The 16,307-nt window shown below is 42.3% G+C and overlaps 1 pseudogene; it reads right to left on the minus strand.

Moving 5' to 3' along the window:
* Positions 1 to 3,757: 3,757 nt before the first annotated feature.
* LOC121487043 lies at positions 3,758 to 13,588 on the minus strand (annotated as a pseudogene).
* Positions 13,589 to 16,307: the final 2,719 nt, after the last annotated feature.

Raw genomic sequence — 16,307 nt, forward strand, 5'->3', positions numbered from 1 at the left:
CCCCAAAAGTAGTTCACATCCTCAGAGAACAGGAGGGGAGTTTAGAACTACTTGAATGTAACAGATGAGTCATCTTCACCCTTGCTACTCAGTAGTTGCCTCTCCTAAAATAACTATTGGTTTTTAATTCAGCATGTATCCTCGGCCTTTTTCTGTGCATTTTAACCGTATTTGTTTACCTATGGAGAATTTATAATAAACCAAACTCTTCTGGGCATTTGACTTTGGCAAATCAGAAATACTGTCAAAATATTAAAATCCTATGTTGTGAGCAAAAGTATACATTACCATTTCCAAATAATATGTTGTTTCCTGGAATTAGAAGCCACTTTAAAACTGTTATGCCCAATGATTTGCAAACTCTATTTGTAATTGCTACTAAGGAGAAATAAACCACGTAATTCTTAATAGCCTATCAACAACTATTATTGTTAATATTTTTTGGAGTTTTTTTCCCAGATGATATGGTGATTTGTGCAAATACTCTGTGTTATTATACTTTAAAACATTTAGAAATTCCTCTAAGACGTATCCAAAAGTTTAAAAACTGTTAATGTTAGTGGTTGTGATGAAAAACATACCCTAACCTCAGTAACTTTAGAAGAGTAGATACTAGGAAAGGCTGTGAAAAACTTACCCATGAAACAGCATGTTGTTAGTTTAGTATGTAATGATGAAGAGGTAATAATGCTTAGAAAATATAAATGAAATGACTTTTATATACCACAGGAGTCATAGACTTAACATTCTCTGAAATGTGTTCTTCAGTTTTACTTCTATGTGAATATTAATGAAATAACACTGTTCCCTATCGTTCCCCATAGGTGGGATGTAGTTCTGTCTCTGACATTTGGTTTGGATTCTAGTTCAGTATTCTTTTTGGAAATACACATACATGCCCGCACACAGTATTAGGATAATGTATATACTGTAAATTCCCATTTTTCATTTCACAATATTGTGATTAACATTTTGTCTGTTGGCTTTTCTGCCCTTACATGCTTATTTTTAATGAATACCTAGGATTCTTTCTTATAGAACAGTACCATTTTACTTACAACCTATTGATACTTGCTTAGGTGGCTTCCAGTATTTTTATTATTATAAATTAACATTGTAGAGGAGTGCTTTTGGGCATATACCTTTCTACACTCCTCCAAGTTTTCTTCTCTGGATTTCTTTCTAAAATTAATTTCTGGATTGAAAGTTAAGTTCATTTTCAGTTCTGATGAAATTGACTCCAGAAAGGCTGTATGAATTTCAGGTTCATCCAAAGTTTGGAAATGTGAATTCTCCAAACCCATTTCCATAATGGATCCTATTCTTTTACAGACTTTTACAACCTTATATAATATTCTTGAACTGATTATCTAGAGACATTGAGCAGTTTAACATTATTTATTGACTGTTCATCTTCAGTTTCTTAGTATTGACTCATGTCCTTAGCTTCATTTTATTTTTATTTATCATTTATTTTGTAAATTTCTAGTTTTATTGTTTTATATCAGGCTGGGCTTGCAAAAAAAGATAGGCTGCAGATGGACCTGAGATCTGTATTTTGGGGTTCTTGGAGCAGCCACATGTACAGGGAAGTGGAGATCAGTAAATGGGCTTGGGGGAGAGGCCTTGGGCTCCTGGGGGCACAGGTTTCCTGTGGAGTAGAGCTCAAAAGGCCTCACGCAGACCTCTTAGTGACATGATCAGGTCCAGCAGGGGGAGCAAGAGCAGAAGGAACGACTGGACCAATTGCTGCCTATTGCTCCTTGGCTTCCCCCGCAAGGGCTGGCTGCAGCTGTCAGAGCCCTGGCATCTGTGGCAGTAGGACCTACAGTGCCTTTGGTTTCTTAGCCTCGGTTTAATTGAGGTGCTCATTTTATAACAGTTGATCATAAAAGAGTATTACAATATTTTCCTGATTTATGTGCTCTATGTAATAATCTATATTTTTTATAGCAACAATGAGAACTATACATAATGGCTTGTTTTCACTTTATATTATTCTGTGTCAATATGATTCCATTTCTTTATTTGCAGTGTCCTCTAAAACTTGTCTACAGAAGGATTCTTTTTGAAGTCAAGATTTCATAAATTCAAACTTTTAAACAAGTTTTTGTCTGCTGTTGGTGTCATGCATTTACAATATTAAAATTATGAAACTCATAATTTTTGAACTTTGATAGTTTACAATTTAATATTTCCATTAAGAATACTTATACTTACAGATATGTATTCATTACAATATAGGAGGTAAACACCTACTCTTACTAGTTGTCTAGAGACACCATCAGTTACCCTGCGAGGCTCATTATTTTCTACTTTTTTCAAATTGTAACATTATCACATACTAGATTCTTACATGATATTAAGACTTTATGTATTGCTGTTTTTTCATGACTCAGAACTAAAATATGTAGATTATTGTAGCTATTAAAGACATTTGGGGGGATGCTTGGGTGGCTCAGGGGTTGAGCCTTTGGCTCATGGCATGATCCCAGAATCCCTGGATCGAGTCCCAAATCAGGCTCCCTGCATGGAGCCTGCTTCTCCCTTTGCCTATGTCTCTGTGCCCCCCACCCCGCCCCGTCTCTCATGAATAAATAAATAAATAATCTTTAAAAAAAAGACATTTTGGTTCAGCTTCGGTCTGCCTTTGCACAAAATGTCTGCCTCACTATTCTACAATAAAATTTACATTTGTTCTAGCAACAGAACAAAAAATGTCCAAAAGTTTGTGAAGATTTTGTTTGGAATGTTACACCATAATATACTTCATCTTCTTATTTAGGAAAATGATTTTTACCTCTTTTTATTCAAATCTTTTTTAAAAAGATTTTTAGATTTATTTTTTCATGAAAAACACAGAGAAGCAGAGACATAGGCAAAGGGAGAAGCAGGCTTCCTGCAGGGAGCCTGATGCAAGACCCAAACCCAGGACACCAGAATCACAACCTGAGCCAAAGGCAGATGCTCAACCACTGAGCTATCCAGGTGCCCATTTACTCAAATCTCTTATTATTCACTGAAGTTCAGTAGTTTCCTTCATATGGACTGTACATTTCTTATATATGTCTAGATGTATTTTTCTTTGAACACATAACCCTCCTGGACTATATTATCATCATGGACATAAAGGAAGAATTTTATATTGTTAAAATATATTTACTAATAAAGATTTCCACTGTGTCTTATTTGATAAAGAGATAGTCACAAAGCATAGTACTCTTTATAAAAATGTGAGAGTTTAACTTAAAGTTAACTCTAAAGAGGAGGAGGTCTTCTTTTGAATTATATTTCTTTTTAGGATTTTTTCATTTTGTTTAATGTTTGTATAATTTTCCCAAGCAAACATATTTTGCAACTCAAGAGAAATCTGGATAATCATAGATATGACATTTTTAAAGTTTTGGCCTCTGTTTTTAGCTTTTCTTAAATGTTTTACCTATGTTCATGAATGCTATAGATGTACCTGTGATATATATATGTCTGTGGTAGTTTTATGTCAGTAGTTGAAACACAGGCTATGATTAAAGCCCACTTTTAAACCCTCTCCTTAGAATTGTAAAAACAACACGTCCAGGGAGAAGATTGTTTTGGGCGTCTCTAAAGGAGACGCCATAGAGACTTATGGACACTGAACTGTAAATAATGGGACCTCTGATGACACCGGGAAGGTAAGGCACAGCCCTTTGCTCTGCACATGTGCAGTTCTTTGTGGTCTCCAGCCTCCTCAGTGGGCTGATGCAGGAGACTCTAACCTTTATCCTTCGGACACCTGGTGCTGGACAGGGAACTGGAAAGGAAGTTTGTGCTCTTTTGGATTCTGTGGAATTTGGCAGAAAAAGAGTTATAATTGCATTGCAGTGGGTAGTGTTAAAAATCTTCAAATGCTCTTAATTGGGTGTTTTAATGTGTATAAGAGTTTTGAGCAAAAAAAAAAAAAAAAAAAAAGAGTTTTGAGCCTGCCTGGGACTTACCTTCAGAGGATAGGCTGTGCCAAGTGAGTACTGTTTCAAGGTGAAGGGAAGGGTGTAGGGGAGAGGATGAGGACTGGCATTAAGCAGGTGAGCTGTGATCGCCTCTGTTACTTCCTTTGAGGGAAACTCTTTATATGCAATAAAATGTATGAGCCTTGATTCAGAAAGTCTATTCTTCAGCTGCATATGCCAGGGAATAGGGCTGGCAATTGTGACTGAGGAGAATTGTTAAAGGCTGTCTGATAGGAGCTGGGGCTGTGGGATCTCGGTCCTCTGTAGTGAGATACCATCAAGGAGTATGGACTTGTCAGTCTGGTCTGCATACACATCCAATCTCTACCACTCAACACAGTTGTGAGTCTAGACAGATGACTAACCACTGAAATCCTCAGTTTCTCCCTCACTAAAAAGTGAATGGCAGCAGTAACTACTTTATGGGATTCTTGTAAGATTTTTTAAAATGTAAGTTCTATATATATTTATCAATCATGGGATGTGACTTAGTTTTGTGGTTGATTATTTGATTTATTTGAAAATGGAACACAGGGACGCCTGGGTGGCTCAGTGGTTGAGTGTCTGCCTTTGGCTCAGGGTGTGATCCTGGAGTCCCGGGATTGAGTCCCACATCGGGCTCCCTTGCAAGGAGCTGGCTTCTCCCTCTGCCTATGTCTCTGACTCCCTCTGTGTCTCTCGTGAATAAATAAATAAATCTTAAACAAACAAACAAAATGGAACACAAAACTGTTGGAGAGTGATGTTACCAAGATGGTGAAGTAGGGGATCCTGCCTCCCTCAATTGAGGTCAACAGTTACACACCTTACTTGTGAATAAGAGCAATTCTGGGATAGCTCAAGAATCCACCTAACAAAACTCAGCAGCAGTGGAAAAAAAAAAAACACTGAGAATAACTCTTCAAAAAGAGGGGAACAGCTTCATTTTGCCCTAGTTCCATCTGCCCTGGCTGGTGCTGTTCAGTACCAACAGGGAACTCCCAGCCAAAAAGGGGTCTTGCTGGGAAAGAAAAGAAAGAGGAGGGTGAGCACCCAGCTTTCTGACCCTTTCAGGACACCATGCAAAGGCCCTAATATGGTTTTGCGCCACCCAGAGACTGGCAAAGCTAAAACATATATAGAAGGTTAGTAACAAGGATGAGCAGGAGCTACCAGTGTCAACACACAGCAGTGGTGCCCACAGTTGCCAGTGTGACCTGGGGTGCAGAGGACCCCCGCAGTTTTGGTCACTGAAAAAACCAATGGCCATTCAGTACTGTATGGATTTGAAAACTTCTCACATACTTGTCTCACTTTGTCCACATAAATCTGAGCATCTGCAAATCTGCCCAGGTGATAGTAGACCCAGGCATAGTTACCCCAGGTGACCAGATTCCTAATTTCTGCTTGATCAGAGTGCTTCTGCTGGATCAGCTCCTCAGCCTGCCTTAGGCACTGCAGGGCTGCCTCGCTGTGACCACTTAAGTGTTTTATGTAGGCCAAAAAGTTGTACATTGTAGCTTTGAACTCAGTGTTTAAGAATTCAAGCTGGTGGCACACTGTATCTTCTAGATCACGTGACACACCATCTTTTTTAAGTAGGTTCCATGTGAAATGGCATTTCAGCTGTGGAAGGATTTTCTCCAGAGAATTCTTGTTGACCTCACTGTGGAGAAAATAAACATGGTCACTGTGATGTGCTCCTGCCAGGCACCTCACCCCGGGATGCAATTACAGGTTGATTTTGTGGGTCAGCTTGCCCAGGCTGTGGGATGCCCAGATGTCTAGTTAAACATGAGTTCTGGGTGCCTGTGACCATGTCCCCAAGAGAGATTAGCAGCTGACTCAGGAGAACAAGTGGAAGCAGACTGCCCTCCAGGAGTGGATGGGCACCACCCAGTCTGCTGAGGGCCTGAGTAGAACTCAGAGGGAGGAAGTGTGAATACTGTCTATCTGGCTGTGTGAGCTGGACATTGGTCTTCTCTCCTTAGACTGGAGCTTTTACTGTTGGCATTGCTGGTTCTCAGGCCTTCAGACTTGGACTAGAGCTTATGGCATTATACCTCTAGTTCTACCTTTGGAGTCTGACTAGAATTACATTACGGGCTCTCCTGGGTCTAAAGCTTGTGCACAGTGGACCATGGTTATGATCCTCAGCCTCCATAATCTTGTGAGCCAATTCTTCAATGTTTTAATATCTAGTGAATTTTAAAGTCATTTAATATGAATTAAAGTCTAACATTTAAATATAGAGGCTTATAGCTGTATTACTGTTTAGATACCATAATTGTTATTTTATTGTCTGTGGAGTCCCTACTTGGGAACATAACCTTAATTACAACATCATTCCCAATGGAGGAAAATGATTTACTACAAAATAAAATATGTGCTGCAAAATGTGAGAAATGTTTCTACTGACAGGTTAGGACATCAGTCCTGAATTTCTGGAATACCTGAGTAAAGATCATTCCCTTCCCTGTTCTTCCTTCTTGAATAAACAAATGAAGTTAGTAAAGTCAGCAGAGAGTTAAGTAAAACAAACATTAAAAAAAATTAATTCATGAAATACATTGCAGTATGAATGTATGTTTGAATATGCATAGAAAAAATATCTGGAAGGTTGCAAATGGAGGTGTGGAATTGGGTTAGGGTGAGGGAAGTGCTCTTAAATTTTAAATTCATTTGCTTCGGTTTTTTAAAATTTTACAATGAGAATCATCACTTTTATAAAATCATAACAGATATTTAAAAATAGTAACATAAAAAATATACATTGTAATCTTACGGCAGTGGCAGTGTGGAGAATCTAATCACAAGGCACTCTTTTCTACTAATACTGTGGTGGTAAATATAATTGTGGACAATAATCAGAGAAACATTAGAGAAGCAATTTTCTGCAGCATCTCAATTTAAATAGCCCCCTGGGGATAAAAGCCCTTAAGCAGTATAGCCTTCAAGGTGGATATGCAAACCCAAAACAGGGCTGAACTCTTCCTGGAAGATCTACAGGAAAATAAGTCTGAAACTTTTAGGCAAAAGAAAAAGCTACGCAGAAGTAACTTTGGAATGCTGAAGAAATTAACCAGAGGCCAGAAACTGGGGGTATGAGAACCACCCAGTCCAAACCCAAAACCAAATCACTGAAACCTTGGTAATCTATGGAGGTAGAACGAGGACATATACTGTACCCATTCATTTATCATTTTTCCCAGCTTTTCAATCGGCTTATTTTTTTAAAAAGATTTTACTTATATATTCATGAGAGACATATATAGAGAGAGGCAGAGACACAGGCAGAGGGAGAAGTGGGCTCCCTGCGGGGAGCCTGATGTGGGACCCAATCCCACACCAATCCCTCAGATCACAACCTGAGCCAAAGCCAGATGCTCAACCACTGAGCCACCCAGGTTCCCCACCACCACCCCACCCCCCAGAGTATGTATTTAAATAGAAAGTTGAAGCTCAGGAGAATCCAAGACACTGCATTTTCTGGGTCTATCCTTAGGGCCCACTCAGTACTCAGCAGCTTGTCTCTCTTCTCCCTCCACCTTGTAAACAAAGCCCAGGGCTCATAAACTCTGCAGGTCTGAAGCATTGTGACCAAGTCTCTTCCCAGCCAGTGTCTTCAGAGCACTGGTCAGTTTGGTACAGAGGGATGAGCAGTCTCTGATCTTCAAGGCCTCTAAATAATGGTGGATGGCAGTACTTTCTGATTTACAGTAGAACTCCTAAAAGTGGCCATAGTAGTAGTAGAGCTGATGTTTGTGATCATCAGTTATGTTCTCCAGTTGAAGGGCTTTCTGGAAGACTTCCTCAGCTTTGCTATCCTGGACTCCCTCAGCATACATGTTGGCCAGGTCTGTGTAGACAAATGCAAACGTGGAGTCTTGTTGCACAGCTACTCTGAAATGAGAGAGCAACATTGTAAGAAGCCTATCCACTCTCCATTTATCCTCCCCTGAAGGTCTGTTGCCTGTGGCCTTTGATTTGGCTCATTTGTGCCCTCTGGTAAAGTCCCATCTGGTGATGCAGGAATGAAGACCTTGGTGTCACTTTCAAGACCTTTTTTCAAAAGTTCCAGAGCGTTGTCCCAGGAATTTTTTTCTCCTGTAGAATCTGGCCGTGTAATAAAGGACGTAAGGTTGGGAAGATATCTGGTCCAGGATTTCTTCAAAATACCTTTCCACTTCAGCTTCTGCATGTACATCTGTGGGACCCAGGAAATTTAACAAAAATCCCCTACCCCTGGACAAGCAGAGCAGGACTAACTCCATTTTGTGCTACACCCGCCATCTCATGTAAAACTTCCCACATGACCTGCCTGTTAACAGACAGCTATTAAGCACACCCTTATCAGAACCTAGCACACATAGGAATGCGGGACCTCTGACCTTTAACCGCCAAGGAATGAAAACCCCTCTTTTGCCCGCCAAACCTGCGCACCAATTCTAACCAGAATAATAGGCTAGTTCAAATGGTCACTGTAGGGTGAATCCTAATTCAATTGGCCACCTGCGTGTGGACCGACATGACTGTGCAACTTTCTACGTATGTTACAATCTCATTGGCCACAGACCCCTGTAACACTACTATGCTTCTTAGTCTCGGGGTCCAAGTCCCTGCTCCTCTGTGTTGGGTATACTTGGACACAAGCTCGAGCTTGTAAATAAACGCTCATGTACTTGCATTGGCGTCGGCTCCTTGGTGGTTTCTCGGATTCGCAATCTTGGGCACAACACATCTTGGAGCTTTGGCACAAGTCAGACCTTAAAGTAGGCATTTGCTGGGTTCAGGGTGACAGCCTTCCTCTGTGGGCCCAAAGAAGAGCTCTTTGTAGGCCTGTGGTGGTCAGAATGGTCCAACCAAAATATTGTGATGGCATAGCTGATGTTAAATTCTAGATCATCGGGTTCTGCTTCTAGAGCCTTCTCAAAATCTGCTTTTGCCCTTTGGTAATACTTTCCTCCAAATTTCAAGAGTGCCCACCCTTTCTCACAATCAATCTCAGGCCTCTCCAATTCATAGTCAGAGGACTGGACAGTTTCTTACAGACGGTCCCTATCTTGTCTAAATACTTCTGAACTTCCTTGAGCTGGTCCATGTGACAATACAGCCACACATAGTTTCCCCAAGTGACCAGATGTCGTACTTCCTTTTTGTCTGAGTGGTCTCTCTGCATTACAGCTTCTGCTCAGTCCAAATATTCCAGGGCATCTTCATTTGGCCTTTTAAGTGTTTCATGCAGGCCAATAGGTTATAAAGAGTAAATCAGGATTCTGTGGTGAAAAATTCAAGCTGCTGCCCAATTGTATCTTCCACATCAAACAGAATGTCTTCCTTAAGTAAATTCCACGCAAAGTAACATTCTAAGATATTCTAACTCCAGGATGGCCTTCAGGGGGTTCTTAGGAATTTCACTGTCAAATATAAAATCGTCTTTAAATTTTTGAAGAAATACGTCAATTTTTAAACCTTACACATTGTTCTCTGCTTAGCAACCAAACTGACTTTCTATTGGAATTTACAGTTGAAACACTAGGCCCCTATAACTTTGTAGTAGTTTCCTCTGTGTACAGCTATATCCTAGAGATTTTTTCATTAACTTCTTGTTACTTATTGCAAAACAAGTCCTGGAAAGATGGCAGGGTATTGATTGCCTTTTGGCAGTCACTAACCCCCCAGTGCCACCAGTTTTTACAGAGGGAAATTTAAATGTTTTGTTCACTAGCCTGGAAAATTAAGAATCATAGATATATAAATAGTCAATAACAAACATAAAAATCCCATTTCTGCATGGTGAGTAGAAAGAGAGAGGGGAAATGAAAAATAAGAAAAAGAAGTACACCAAAGGAGACCCAGAAGCCATACCAATATATCATTTTTTCAGAGGGAGGAAGAAAGGGAAGGAGGGAGAGAGTGAGGAAACCCCACGGGGAGAAAAGGCTCAGAAACAGACAGGAACAACCAGGTCTATCGAGAGATGGGAAAGCATAAGTTTGAGATAGATAAGAAGAGTAACAGATTTCAAAGGAGATAAAAAAAAAGACAAAAGGAGGCTGAGTAAGCTCAGTAGGTTTTGCTGTAAGTGCCACATCCTTCTGACCTCTGGGGTTGTGGGCAACTATTATGAACTTATCAGTGCCCTTAATACATTCACTCCAAAAAAAAAAAAAAATACATTCACTCCACATTACAAGCTCCCCTTGTGTGAGGCCCAGTGTAATTTCTGCAGAACCCACTGGAAACATGATCTCTGAAACTAGATGAAGGAGAAAGGAAGGGATAGGAGATATTTCTTCATTATGGGCAGCCTTCTATGTGCAAGATCTTCTAAACAACCCTGGGGATGGAACCCTGATGGAGACACGGCCCTGCTCATACAGAGCCTATAAGTAAACAGGCAGTTAGAACTCAGCATTGCAGCCAAGGTCCACAGAATTGACTCCGGAAGTGTATACAGCCCAGGGCTGTGGACATCTACAGCTTCCATTTGGTGAGGATCCCTTCTCTTGGATTTCATTTCTGGAACATCTTTTCCCTCCACTCTCAGTCCACATGATTTGACATGGGCTGTTCATGTTCACTCCAGTCTGGCAAGGCACAAGGTATTCCAGCCATTCCTGGTCCCAGTGATTGATTCAGAGATAGTCCAATTGAAGTATTTTTCTGAAATGGGACTTTTGCTAGAGCTATATCTCTCTTCCTTCTAAAAATTTTCAACTAGTAGAATATAAGGTTGGATTTGCCAGTGGACAATCTTTCCAAACTTGGGGACAGCCTTCCTGAGAAGGAATCTAACAGAGTGGACAACAGGGCTTTGGCAGGAGAAGGACAGAAGAGAATGCTCATGACAATGCCTTAGCAGTCCTGCCTGGATCACCCTGTCTACCCCTGAACCTCTATTTACTTAAAGAAATAACTTTCTTGGGATCCCTGGGTGGCGCAGCGGTTTGGCGCCTGCCTTTGGCCCAGGGCGCGATCCTGGAGACCCGGGATCGAATCCCACGTCGGGCTCCCGGTGCATGGAGCCTGCTTCTCCCTCTGCCTGTGTCTCTGCCTCTCTCTCTCTCTCTCTCTGTGACTATCATAAATAAATAAAGATTAAAAAAAAAAAAAAGGAATAACTTTCTTTATTTAAGCGAGTTTGAATTAGGTTTCTACTGTCTGCAATGGACAAAATCCTGATTCATATTACTAGTTTTATTTGTTTTTTGTTTTGTTGGTGGTGGTGAGGCAGTCAGGAGGCAGAAGTGCAGAGAACCCTCGCCCCCTGGTGGTGGTGGGCTGTCGGGGAGGCGGCCCCTGCGCTGGGTGCGGAGCCCGGGCGGGGCCGGGTAGGAGCCGCGGCCCGCACGCTGGGGGCAGCTGGGGCGGGGGGCGCCGGGTCGGGGCGCGGGGTCAGCGCCCCGCAGTGTGCACCGGAGCCGGCAAAGGAAGCTGCAGGGCGACTCCGCTTCCGGCCTAGGCGGGCCCCGCTCCAGGAAACAGCCGCTGCGCGCGCGGAGCGGAGTCTGCGGAACCGGAGCCGCGCGGGGTCGGGGCGGGGTTCGCAGCGGGGCCGCTGGGCGCGGGTCTGGGCCCTCACCTAGCTCGCCGGGTCCGCGGCCACTCAACTGACCCTTTTTTTTGGATAATAAATGACAGGAGAGGTGCGCCCGGGTGGCGCAGTCGTTCAGCCTCTGCCTTGCGTCCAGGCCGTGCTCTTGGGGTCCTGGCACTGAGCCTGGGGCTCCCCGCTCAGCGGGGACCCTGCTTCTCCCGCTCCTTCCGCCCTTCCCCTGCTCGTGCGCCCACTCTCCCTCTCTCTCCCCAATAAATAAAATCTTAAAAAAAAAAAAAAAGGAGGGACGCCTGGGTGGCTCAGGGGTTGAGAATTGAGTCTGCATCAGGCTCCCTGTGAGGAGCGTGCTCCTCCTTTCTGTCTCTGCTTCTCTCTGTGTCCCTCATGAATAAATTTTTTTTTTAAAAAAAAGAAGGACAATAGATTGTTCTGCGTTATTTTTGTTATAAGGGTTGCAGCGATGCTCTTTATATCTCTCTGCATCCTAAGCAGAAAGAAGTCCCTGCTTCCCATCTTGATTCAACAAACAACACAGGTGCGCTACCATACATCCCACCCATGTCATTATTCCCATTGGGTAAAGTTAGAGAAAGTTTGGAGTCAAAATGAACATACATTTTAAAATTTAACGGCTGTGTGCTGAAAGGCTTTGCCGAAAGATTTATACAACTATCTAGAGCTGTATAACACTGCTCGCCTTCTGTGCCCTTGCCAACTGTGCCTTGTTTAATACACTTTTTTAAAAAAGATTTTATTATATTCATGAGAGACACACAGAGAAAGGCAGAGACACAGGCAGAGGAAGAAGCAGGCTCCATGCAGGGAGCCTGATGCAGGACTCAATCCCAGGACCCCAGGGTCATGACCTGAGCCACAGGCAGATGCTCAACCACTGAGCCACCCAGGTGTTCCATTTAATATGAAGAAACCTCCCCCCCCCCCCTTGTAAGTAGGGCCAGCCCTAATCCAGAGGCAGCCCATCCCTGCGCCTTCCTGGAATTTGAGCAACGAAAAATATTCTGGTTGTCTGAGATAAGAGAACCATCCCCCCCCCCCCCGCCCCAGCCCTGACTGAAATGTCCCTGAACAGGTTCATGTTGAGAAATCAATAACCTGGATGCTATGCTACTCCCCCGGTTTCTTTGCCTTTAAGCGGTCTTTTTGCCTTTAAAAGATGCCTGTGATTGCTAATCGGGGCTCTCTTCCTCCTCTGAGGCGGAGAGCCCGTTTGGGCAAACGTCCAATAAACCCTCTTGCTAATTGCATCTGCCTGTCTGGGGTCTGAGTCTCTGGGGCGTCCACCGGGACACGTTGGCACCCGTGAGCCAGGGTCCAACAAATATGCTTCTAATGAAGGTAGAGGTGGTGTTGAGAGTCTAAGCAGAAAATGCCAAATACCCATACGCTAAAATTCTTGTCCCCTTCAACTTTGATCATTCATTCATTGATTCAACAGAGTATATTGAACTGCTAAGAGCCAAGTGTTGTGCCAGACACCGTCAATATAGCAATGAGAAATGTTTTCATGGAATTAATTTCTAGAGGGAGTAGATAAAAATAATAAAGATCAGATAAAGCATTGTGCGGCAGATGGTGCTGTGGGGGAAAAGCATGGTCAGGGTTACAGTGCAGGGTGTTTTCCATTATTAATATGCTGAGGAGGATAGTTTTCACTGAGTAAATGGCATTTGAGTAAAGATCTGAAGCAGGTGAAGGAGCACTGAGGTTATAGGGCCAGGGAAGGAAGTTCGGGTAGGGGAAGGAGGAGGTACAAACCCCAGGAGGTAGGAGTATACTTGCCCTACGGGGATGGCATAGTTGGAGTGACCTTAAGAGCAGGGAAAAAGTCATAAGAAAGGAGATCAGAGAGGTAATATCATAGTCCTGAAGGCTATTGTAATGTTTAACTTAAGCAGGAAGCCATTTTAGAAAAGGTACTGAACAGTTTGTTGTGGGTGAAGGGTAAATCCAGAATTTTCTCCTTACCAAAGATGTAGAAAAATCCAATAGCACCCCAGGGCTTGAAAAAGTTTTCGGTGTGTTGATTATGTTTTCTGCCCATTTCTACTTCTTCCCTTCCTTTCTCTTAACCATATCTGGGCCAAGAGATTGTCTTTGCTTATTAAGGTTTAGATGGATAGCTACTAAGTAATCAGAGGTGAACATAAAAGGAAAAAAAAAATCCTGGTTATCTACTTATATTGTTTAAGAATTCGAATTCAGAAAGACAAAATCCATCTGTAAAAATTTTAAAAGAAGATACCTTTTCAGGATTGAGAAGAAACAAAAGCCTGGCTGTTGAGTGGGTATTGAACATGCCAAAAGTACTAGATGGAATTTGAATATTGATCTTTTTTCACAGACTATTGGATTGGGTGAGTTCTTGGAAAGATCAGTAGTGCATTGTCTTTCAAATTCTAATCAATATGTAAAACATAGCAACTAGGCACAAAGGGAGATAGAAAGTGAAACATGGCAGTTGATCTAAATTCTGCTTCGGAAACTAACTCTTCTAAGCAATGGGTATAGGGCAGAAATTCTCAACTTTGGCACTATTGACATTTGGGCTGAATAATTCTACATTGTGGGGAGCAACCCAACATGAGATATTAAAGCAGCGTCCTTCCACACCCACTAGATGTAGTGGCATCCTGCAACTGTGACAAACAAAATCAGACATTGCCAAAAGCAACTTTCTCTCTCTCAGGGGCAAGGTTCTCTTCTTCCCTCACACCCTCCCTCCTTGAGAATCAGTGCTATAAGTAATACCCTTGTGTGTTTGAATTCATTTGTGTTAGTCCTCACAACACAGCCTGTGAGAGACAGGAGCTGGATTTCAGGTAGGAGAGGGAGAGTTGAAGAGAGGCGAAGAGCAGTTGAGGATGGTCCTGGAACTCACAAGGACACCTAGGTGAAATGGTGGCTAGCAAGGGGAATGTCAGAGAAGACCTGCTCCCTTCAACGTGGGATTCCAGAGTGGAGGCAGCTGTTATCACATTTGGTCTGGTTAAGGACAAGCCACAAGCTGTGGATTCAGACTGAGGGTAGGTCACTCAAGCTGGGGCAGGCTAGAGGAAGGGGCCTTCCTTCCCAATGCAGGCACCATGAGAATGGAGATGTCGATGGCCAAGGAGGATCCCCAAGGAACTGGAGCTTGCAGGGGTATGCAGAGAGCAGTTAGCAAAGATCTGGCTTCAAGTATTAACAGCAGTGAATGGTAGGAGCTGTGGCCCAGCCTGATTTAGGGGACACAAGAGACATTTCCTAGGTACTTGGAGAAATTTTTAGTGGTGGGAGCTCTAAGTAAGGACACCATCTGAGGTTCTGCCAGTCATTTCCATAGCTAGCTCCTGGAAGTCAGCTGTCAATTTAAAGAGATTTCTTGGTAATGCCTTGGAGATGGTCATGTGTAAGCTTGGCAATAGTGTTTTCAATACCAAAAGGCATCTGTTTTTTACAGATTTGCTACTTGTTGTCTTTCTCTACAAACATCCACGTTGTTGAAAAGGTTAGAGCTACTGAGACCTGAGGGTGCAGAAGCCTGTTTCAGAGAGGGCAGAGATGGGTTAGAGAGATGATATTAGGTTTGTAAGACACTCCAATCACCATGGTCTCTGCAGATCATCAAACACACCTCACAAAACACAACCCAAAATCCAGAGATTTATTTTGCATACATGAGCTCTGTTTTCTGGTGACAAATGATGGGTAGCCATACCTGGGAAGAGTTGCCTAGTTGAGAATCAACCAATGATCCAACAATTATTTACCTTCAATATTTCTCACTCTGAGAGAGTTGGCAGTGATCAGATTCATTTTAGCACCACCTGGCCTCCTTCCCCAAACATAAGCATTATGAGATGCCATTTTTGTTCGATCTAATATATCTCTGGTTTTAGTTACAAGTGAGTAGGGAAGATTGCATCTATGTACCTCTGATCCCTTCAGTGATAAAAAGTTTGGTCCCTTCAATTCCTATAGACAAGTCTATGCCAGCCATCAGCCCAGAGTCACTACCAGAGAAATCTACATGACAAACATTATTAACTCGCTCTTATTTTCCATTAATCTCTCCCATCTCTCCCACATATTTACCTTCCTAGAGTTTGCCACATAGAAACTCAAGGTTCCCTTCCTTTTTTTTCTTTTAGATTTTATTTATTTATTCATGAGAGACACAGAGAGAGAGTCAGAGGCACAGGCAGAGTTCTTCCTCTGAAGAAGCAGTTTCCCTGCGGGGAGCTTGATGTGGGACTCCATCCCAGGACCCCAGGATCATGCCCTGAGCCAAAGACAAACACTCAACCACTGAGCCACCCAGGGGTCCCCCCTTCCTTTTCTTATACCTTCTCTAAATGTAATGTTAATTTCTATGTAAGTCCAAGTTCTAACCACCCCTTGAGGTACTCATTACAGGGCACTCCCATGTGTATGTGCGATGCATGTGTTAATAAGCCTCTGTTTTTCTCTTGTTAATCTGTCCATGTCAGTCTAATCATGGGGTCCTGGCCAGTGAACCTATGATGGGTAGAGTAAAAAGAGTTTTTCCTCCCCTATATCACCACATTCATTATCTAATGCTGAAAACTGTTTATTGGTGAAATGAATTAAGCATTTATTTTATGAAAGTCCAATGCTTCATTTGCTACAAATCTACTCAAAAAACTGTTTTTCTACTATATAACATTCATAGAGAAATGCTTCCTCTCACTCTCACACACAGAGATGTATATATTTTGTTTCACTATTTTTTTTCTTTTTTTAAAATTTTTTAAATTTTT

This window comes from Vulpes lagopus, chromosome 3 (genome assembly GCF_018345385.1).
Source record: "Vulpes lagopus strain Blue_001 chromosome 3, ASM1834538v1, whole genome shotgun sequence".
NCBI classification, from domain to species: Eukaryota; Metazoa; Chordata; class Mammalia; order Carnivora; family Canidae; genus Vulpes; species Vulpes lagopus.